Genomic DNA, 9,543 nt, shown 5'->3' with positions numbered 1-9,543 from the left:
GAGTTATCAAAACAGGTTCCTCCTTATCCTGAAAATCCACTGGCAACTACCATCATTGGGCTGCATTTAGCATTAAATCTTACAAAGAAACTAGAGCTATCATCGGCATTTTCTACTGACATGTTTTTCTTTTCTCAGAATGGACTGCCGTCCAAGTTCACAAGAGATTGGCAGCAAGATGGCAGATGGTGACACAAATTCCCATAATGCCAGTTCCTCCAAGAGGGTTTTCCTTTGTAATTCAACAGATTCCCAGTGGTCTCCATTTCTCTCCTTTCTGAGCTAAAAAAAAAAAAAAAAATCAAAAAACAAAAAACAGACCAACAGGCTCTGAGGTATTCTAACCCCGGCAGTCATAAATCAGATAAGGTGAAAGAAGAAAACACTATTTGTATCAATGGGCTTCTCCTAACGTGCCATCTTAGGACTTTCTAAACTAACATATATATATGAATCATCTGAGGATCTTTGTAAAATGCAGATCCTTAGGTCTGCGCTGGGGCCCAGGATTTGGGATTTCTAAGAAGTCCCTCCATGAGGTTCACGATGTGACCAGACCATGGTCCATACTTCGGGTAGCAAGAACCTTGACTTTTCTGACCTTATCTTCTGGATCCCATTGGTTGAAAAAACACTAAAATCACTTTTGCCTGATGGTGTTCCAAGGTCAGTGAAATTTAATGTGGTGGTAAAGAGCTCACTCCTGGTCAGGGCATATTAAGGAAGGAATTCCAGGACTTTTGTGCCCTGAACATTCAGCAAAATGTGGAAGGAAAAGGGAGAAGGAGAGCACAAAGAGACAGGAAATGACATATACTGGAAGACATATCCAAGGTCCTTCCAGAAGCTTAAAGGATGAAGATAGCTCATTACCGTATTCTTACCCTCTTGAAGCCAAAAGAAAACCAGGCACCACAACAACTCCAGAAATAGAAACAGTACAAAACTGAAACAGAGCTATTGATTTTTATCTCAGATCAATCATTTTATCTCAGAATTTAAAATGTTGGGAAACGGAGGAAGGATTTTTGGTAGGAGAAAAGGAGATCATATTGCCAGTGCCTCTGTAGGTGATTGATGTTGGCTGAAGGCATTAGGGAACGAGGAACCAGGCTCTTTCTGCATTCAACACTAGAAATGACACTGTACAAAGAAGACATGAACCACAGAGTAGATTCTTCATTCCATAGGTCACAGCATGAGACTCTTCATTCCTAATTTCCAATGTTTTATGATTACAGGACATATGCGAATTAAAGATGTCTGGGGAGGATACATTTACTATCTTCCTAGTGAAGCATCTGTACCTGCTCTTGAGTCTATCAAAGATGCTCACTCCTTTGTGATTTCCAGTTACATAACATGGATAAAAGTGTATATGTGTGCTCAGATATCCCTATACCGTAGCTTATCATGGATACAAGGGATCATACACCCACACTCTCAGATCACAGAGGACTCTGAGGTCCACATGACTTGTACAACTCCCAGTGAGGGAATAGTCTACCATGCCAGGAAAGGAAAGTTATTTACAGAAGAATCACAGAAGCTCCATGGTGTCTGGATTTGGATTCGGCTTGCCCCAAATTCAGAACTCATTTACAATTCCTCTGCCTTCCCAGTTTGCAGGCTTCAGGGAAAGACCAAAAGGCCAAAAGGGGAAATTTGAGCAAAAACATCTATGTCCTTTGCAGGGACTGCTTGCAGGAAACAGCAGATCCCATGAAAGATGTGCTGAACCTGAGAATCCAGCTATGAATCACAGTCCCCATGGCAGCATGGGGGAACAAACCTCACAGCAACTCTCTTTGGCAGGTAAGAAGCCAATCTCCAAAGACTGTGCTTGCAAGTGAAAGATATTCGTTGTATTGTCCCAGACAACCATAGCCAGAAGCCAAAACTTGGACCTGCCCAGCTGGGCAAGAATCTAAGAATTAAGACAAAGGAAAGTTTTCTCAAATATGCAAGGTCTATAACCTCCTATGATTGTCAGGGGGACCTTTTTGGAAAAGTTAATCAGAGTTCTAAGAGGAAGAGAAGAGAGAAAGACAAAGGGACTCATCCGCAGAATCCCTAAATGCAAGGGAGGGGGGAAAGTGTTTTGGACACCCTTACCCCTCTCCCCACTATTAAAGACTTCTTGGGCAAGTGGATTTCTCCATCAAGATTCAGATGAGTGTGGTTAGGGTACTGGCTTGAACAATAAAATAAGCAAGCTCACGAAAGGTCTCCTGGAAAAGTCTGAACTCTACCCCTCCAACAGCCAGACCCTCTGTGTGGACCTTGCCAACCCTTCAAATAGCACTATCTTGGACATGTTAATATCCCAAGTTCTGGCCACCGTCTCCCACTATCCATCCAACTCTTAATTCCTCCCTGGCTTTATACCAGTTCTTCAGTCTCATTGTTCCTGTACTCCCCCCAACCTTCTTCCCTCCCAGCCAAACCCCTTTGGGGCTTCCCATCCTGTTCTAGAAAGACTCGCAGTGACGTTCATAGTGAATCCTTCCCCACCATTCCCAACATCCTCAGGGTCCTAGACCCTTTTCTTCCAGCCCCACCTGCCCTATTGCCAACCTTGGATCAGTCCAAACATTCTCCCCTCCTATGCTTCTACCACTGTGCTGCTGAGTCTGATTGAAAAAGTCACCATGCAGATCTGGAGCTTCTCCTGGGACCTCAGTGTCCCATAACAACCTTTTCATATCCTACCGGAGCTATCCCAAAACTTCACCACTCTTACCAAAACCCCATCACATTCCCCAACTTCCTGCCTTCAGCAGAAGGTCTTACCTCCTACTCCACAGAAGAAAATAAGGTCCTCAAAAGGGTCAGGCAAGTTCCCTGGTGTCTGTGAATGTATCCAAATCTGTGTCCACCTTCACTCCATTTCCTTCAGAGAATGTAATCTATCCTTATGTTTGAGAGGCCATCCCACCACCAATGCTCTACATCCGGCCTCTCTGCCCTCTTCCTGGCCTGAGACCCTGTCTCTCCCCAGTGCTTCCTCTCTCTCCCTCTGTGTGCTCAACCCCTCTCATCAGGTTCCCTTTGTACAGCTTTAAAATGTGCTGCAAGGCTGCCATCCACAGTTGTGGAAAATGCAACGTTTCTCCTGACCTTCCTTCCATCTTCTCCAACAATTGCTTTACCTTCCCTGCCAAGTTTGCCAAAGAAATCAGCTCTGCTTGCCCCTTTAGCTGCCTCCTTTAGCTCACTCCAACCAAGCTCCTCACTCCTCCATCCCTGAGAAAGTTCTGGCGGAGGTTATAGGCCACCTCCTAAATGACCAGCCCAGGCTCAGAGGATACTTTTCAAACCTCACCTTACATGAATGCTTTACTTCTTCTTTCTCAAAAATCCCTCGCCCTGTTCTAGCCCCCTCTCTGGCTTCTGCGATCCCACTCTTCTGTTCTCTACTCCCACCCCTGCTTTACTAACTTCTGCTTGTTTTGCCTCTTCCTTTGACATGCTGCCTTAAGGTTCTGCTCCTCTTGCTCCATGTGTTCCAGTAAAAGGCTCTTGCCAACACTCGTGGCCTTATCTCATGGATGGGTAAATGGACCCAGAGCAACCGAGTCCTTTCCTAACCATCTCTGGGTCCAAGCTTCCTAAAGAATGCACAAGCACTTCAATTGCCCGACTGATCCTTCCTTTCCCACAACTTCCAAGTCACAAGGAGGGTATGACTAAGTCTGGGTACCTTCATATAGGAAAGGGTCTCAAGAAGGTAGAAAGGTTGAAGATGTAAGATAGGGGAGGAAAGAACGGGAAAATCAAGAAAGGACAAGATTATTGAGGGCACAGATAGAAACCCTGGCTTTGGAAAAAAGCTGTGCTTCTGAGGAAGAAAACAGTATTTATTGAATGTCTTCAGGTGCCAGCAAGTATGAAGAAGTTGCATAAAACAGCTCAGTTTAAGTTCACAATAGTCGTGTGAGACAGAGATTACTACCATTCCTGTTTTAAAGAAGAGGAAATACATGCCAAACATGGTTAATTTGCCCAAGATCACAAAGCTAGTAAGTGCCAAAGTCAAGACTCAAACCTAAACCAGCTTTCTCCAAAGTCGTTGTCCCTAAGGCGTGAGAGAAATAGAAAAAGGATCCTGGAGAGAAGAGAAATGGCAAGGTAGAGAGAAGGGAAGATGAGGTCTGACAAGCTTCTGAATATGAAAATGAATAGAAAAAAAATCGCAAAATCTAATAATAAGCTCAAAAGCTTGCTGGAATATTGCCCCATGTCTTCCCATTACCCAATGTCCCTTTCTCCATACAACCAATAGTCACCTGGATTCATAGTATTTCCCTTCCCGCTGCTGTTTTTTATTTTTTGTTTTTTAATGAACGTGTTAAATCTCATTTGTGGCCTTTTGTTATTTTATTAAATCTTGAAGGAAATCTAAATAGGGAATGGAGATTCTTTCTGCCTCCATCTAGTGACTTCTGAATGTCCTCTTCCTACACCTTCCCTCCCAATCACTTACAGTGATGCGGGAATTTGTATACCGCACTGTTGCTTAAGGTCTTGGCACTCTGGGCATTCAACACTCACAACAGATAGTTCCTAGGATCTTGAATATATTTTCCTGAAGCTTAATCTCGGTCACTACCTTTCACCTTCCTCACTGACTTTTAAAAATCTTAGCCATTTCTATAATTTGATTGGGCTCTTGTAGGAGAAGGTGGGGGAAGCTGAAGCAAGAAATCCATATATTTATTTCCTTTGCTTTTTTTCTAAACTTACTGCAATTTCCTGTCAGCCAAGAGAGCAATCTCTTTCTCTTTTGCTTAGCTTTGGAAATGGATTGTGAAAACCCGCAAGAACGACATTGGACAGCTCACGGATGGCTTGAGGGTGTGTGTGGTAGGTGTGTGTGCACAGATTATGGTGGGATGAGAGCATCGTCTCTGAGGGAATGACCATTGAAAACCACCTCTCCTGCAAGGTTATCTTCTCCTCGGGCGATTGAAAACTAAGGATCCAGGTACGATCTTCAAATAAGATAGTGAGAAGGGAAAAGGATTCTGACGAATTAACATCCCAATCACAATGTTAGTCCAATTACTTAAAAGCCAACTTCTAAATTTAGCTTCAGTTTGCTGTTCAGTAAACACCTCTGCAGTACAAAAGTAGATCGAAAAATATTAACTTAAAGAACGCTAGGGTTGGTCTTCTTGTTTTTCTTTTTGCCTGATAGATGCATGCAACTAGGCCTCAAGATTTTGATGATAGACCATGATCCTTGTATCTCTCCAGTCCCTGTTCAGCCACAAATTGGCTAGGAAATCCACACTTGTGCTGGTCCTCAAAGTAGCTTTCTCCTCAAGCTTGTATTAGAGAAAGGTTTCCCTATTCCTCTTGGAAAACCTCTGGCCCCAAGTCTATGTGAAATTCATACTGAAGAATGGAGCAAACCCCATAAAAACCGTATGTAAACAGAGGTGAAATAACAGACATTGGAAACACTGATCTTAACCTTGAGATTTAAGGTGGCTTCAGACTCAAAGGGAGAGAAACCAGTGCTGCATCTCTGAAGGGAGACAAGTGTTAAGAGGAACAGGCCAAAAGACAGTTTAACTGAATGGAACCTTCATGAAGGCAAGGTACCACCACAGTCCTCAAATCTGGGGGGAGGAGACTTTGGGCCTCAGACTTTGATTGCTTTCACATTCCAATGAACGCATGACTCTTCTTTCATAATCAGTTTTCATTTCTGTTCATCTCCCAGTTGATTATAAGTCCCTTCATTTATCTCAGTGCCCGAGCCAAGGCTGGTACATAGTAAGCAGCCAGTGAATATAGGGGGAAGGGCAGGGAAGGGTAGGGTGGAGGGAAGGGGGGAGGAGGGAGAGGGATAGAGGGAGGGAGGAAAGGAGAGAGAGAGGGAGAGAGGGAGACGGAGTGGGGGAGAGAGGGAAAAACAACTAGTAAAACCTACTTACAGTCACAAATGAAACCATTTTAAAGGAGCAGAAGACTTATCTCACGTAGGCACCTGAAAGATCCAGAAAATTTGGTGAGATTTCTGTAAAATTCGGTCGACTCCACTCAATGGAGAAGAGGTTCAAAATGTCCCTAGTGGGGGCACCTGGGTGGCTCAGTGGGTTGAAGCCTCTGCCTTCGGCTCAGGTCATGATCTCGGGGTCCTGGGATGGAGTCCCGCATCGGGCTCTCTGCTCAGCAGGGAGCCTGCTTCCTCCTCTCTCTCTCTGCCTGCCTCTCTGCCTACTTGTGATCTGTCTCTGTCAAATAAATAAATAAAATATTTAAAAAAAAAAAATGTCCCTAGTGGCCAAGACAAAAAGAGAAATCCTGAGGATGTGCTCTATTCTTTATTCCCTTAAGCACCAGAGCCAGAAATTAGCATAAAGCCTGGCAAACAGGTGTTCCCTAAAAACATCTTGAATGAAAGTGAAGCTCATCTCTAAGGCCCTTTCCACCTCTGACAGTATGGGACTCTGCCTTTTAGGATGTGCTGTGGCTGGCAAATCCCTACCACCCCTCATTCTTGGGCCTGGCAAAATAGACAAAGATAAAATGGTAAGTCGGGAGGATAGAAATAGAAAGTGAAAACTTGACCTCGAGAGGGAGCCTCACTGTTCAGCCCCCCAGCTTCCTGCATTGCTAGCCAAACCAGTGTTTTCTCCAAGAAAGACCATTCTGCTGATTGATAAAAGCAGACCTTGTGTTGAGAGAACACTTACCTATTTGATCGATGGTCTACACCACAAAACTCTGATCCACATTTCCCCCATAGTGGAGCCCGCCATAACCTCACTCTGTGAAGAGGAGGGCGAGTTCCCAACTTGAGACCTGTTTGTACTCTGCACTGCTTCTCTTCTCTTGTTACCAACAACGAAGCTCAGCCTGGTCGACCTCATCCAGGGATGCTCTGTGCCTTAACGAGAAGGCACGTAGTCCATAGTAGGAAGACTTACTGATGAGTTTTTGCCTGCATTTATTAGTAAGCAGTTGATAAAGAAGGAAAGGAGACGGGGAAGGGGGACGTGGAAAGGGAAATGGGAGAATGGAGAAAGGGAGGCAGGGAGAGTGGACGGTGAGCTGGCGATGTGGAAGGGGAGGAGGGAGGGAGTGGAGGGAGGAAGGAAGGGCATAAATGCAGATACAAATGAAAAGAACCAAAAAGGACAAAAGCCTCTGTCTCAAGTCCACAGTTTAAAAAAAAAAAAAAAAAAGTGTTGAATTCACTACTGAGAAAGAAGAAAACCGTGAATCAAAGTTCTAAAATGATTTGGTTCAAGTCTCGCAGCCGCTGCTTCCTAGCTGGGTGGAGAAGTCCCTTCAACCAGATGCTCAGATGCGTGCGTGCTCGCTTTTCCTGCCTGGAAGGACTGGAGGCACCTGCTGCACCCTGGTGCTCTTCCTTCTCGTGGGTTTGTGCTCCTACACAGAGTTGTAACCCAACATGCCTCTTGGGCCTCGCCCTTCCTCACAGACCCTCAGTGCTCCCCCACAGCCTGGAGGATAAAGTCCAAGGTCCTCAACATGGTATTTGAGGCCATCCTGGGCCTGGCTCCTCCACACCCCTATTTTGGCCTTTCCATTCTAACAGCACCCCCGTGGCTCATCCCAACTCGTGCATCTCTGCGCTTTTGCTCGCCGTCCTGCTCTGCTTGGAACCGTCCCCTACACCCCTCCCAAGGCCAAGTGCCACGCAGGCCTCTTCCTGAAGCCTTCCATGACCCCTACCTGCTCATCCTCATGGCTAGGTGGCAGCTAGGAGACCCCTACCCTGGGCATACCTCTGTCATTGCACTGGCCACATTCTGTGACGTTTGTCAGTTTCGTGGATTTCCCATGATAGTGGGGTCCTCTGGGCAGATCCATCATTGAATTCCCCACCTTTGAGCACCACGCCCAACACAAGGTAGGCCTTCGATAGATGTCTCTTGGGTGAAGGGGATGACGGAATGATCATCTTCTCTACACTTGAAACCCAGATGTCCTTTAGAAGATGGAAAACGAAGTTTGAAGTCACTCTTGTTTGTTAATCCCTCCCTCTGGCCCCTTGGTAGGGACATATTTTGTGCCTGTTTCTCCTCGTGCCTTCTCCTGTTTCTGTCTTATTCCCCTTTGTCACTTTAGTCCCCTCCAGCTCCTGTATGCTGGAAGCCTGGCCATACAAGAAAGTATCAACTACCAGAGATGGGCCCAAGTCAGTTGAGGGCCTCAGGAGGCATGGTGATATCCCGGAAATCTGTTCTTAAGGACTCAGAATATGTTGGGAGACAATGATTCTGTTTCAAGAAAACCAAGGAAAGCCTGACGTACAAGTGCAGGCTCCACATCAGGAATGTTGTATTGCCTTCTGGACCCATCCCCACTTATGGTGGAGATGTGCAAGGAGCAGCTAGACGGCCATCTCTCAGGATTAATGTAGAGAGAATGTAGGCTCTGCATGGAAGGTTGGAATAAGTGACTTCAACATTCTCTAGCTCGCTATTGGTAGCTCTCCATCTTTGCATACGGTTTGCAGAAGCTGCAGTGAGTCTGACTGGGGCTGTGATTCACACCCACCGTCTCATCCCCTCCCCTTCCTTCCCAGTAGAGGTTACTGGGAAGGCTCTAGGTCCACACATGCCTTCTCCCTGTCCTTGGGAAGAGCGGGCATCCTCCTCCTCTGGGTTCTTGCAAGGTCCAGCCTATGAAAAGGAAATGAAAATTGGAGTTGCCAAGAAAGACAGTTACCATAATGTTAATATATGTTAACTATGTTAAAGAATAAACATACCCACCTGGGCCCAGCCAATATATATACATGTGTGTGTACATACATATATATGAACATAGGTGAGCCCCCCACCCCCAGTTACTCAAGGCAGTGTGGACAGCGGCAGGCTTGATGGCAATGTTTTTAGTGCCTTTGGTCCCAGCACCTCCCAGGACATTCTCTTGGACACACAATAATTAAGCGCCAGCCCCAGGACTTTTCTGGCAACTTCCACGGCCTGCCTGCCCATTCTTATATTGGCAGCAGTCCAGAGCGCTCACACAGCGCAGCAGCTGAGGAGAAATGAGGAGTACTGTGTGAAAGTCGCTTGGGGGTGGGGGGGAGGGCCAGTGCGGGGGCTCTCGGGATGATGTGAGAAACTCCAGGGGCAGGGGCTTCCCAGGCCAGTGCAGGTAGCACCCGAGAAATAGTGCTTTGGGGCTCTAACTGCAATTCTCACCCTCTGAGTGGCTGGGATTTCCCTGCAGAGTTTTGTCGCATTCAGAACAACCGGCCTAAGAGGACTCCTGATAAAGAGTTTGGAGTAAAGAGAAATGAAAATCTGGGCGCACGAAAGCATCCGCCTAAGTGGGGATGGCAGCGGAAGCCTGCACCCGTGATGCAGGGCTCTGGGTGGGTTGTCCCATTGGCTGGCAGTGTAGAGAGGAGCCTGCTGCAGTGACTGACCAGGAAGGTCTTCCTGACCCACGTGGGCCCAGGAAGTGAGGCCCTCAAGTCTGCTCTGCAGCCGGGGTAGGGGGGAAAGGGGTGTGGGGCAGGTGCCATGTGCCGCAGGGCGATGGGATTCA

This window comes from Mustela erminea, chromosome 5 (genome assembly GCF_009829155.1).
Source record: "Mustela erminea isolate mMusErm1 chromosome 5, mMusErm1.Pri, whole genome shotgun sequence".
In the NCBI taxonomy this organism is placed as follows: domain Eukaryota; kingdom Metazoa; phylum Chordata; class Mammalia; order Carnivora; family Mustelidae; genus Mustela; species Mustela erminea.
The sequence above is the reverse complement of the archived record's forward strand: the minus strand, read 5'-3'. Positions refer to the sequence as shown.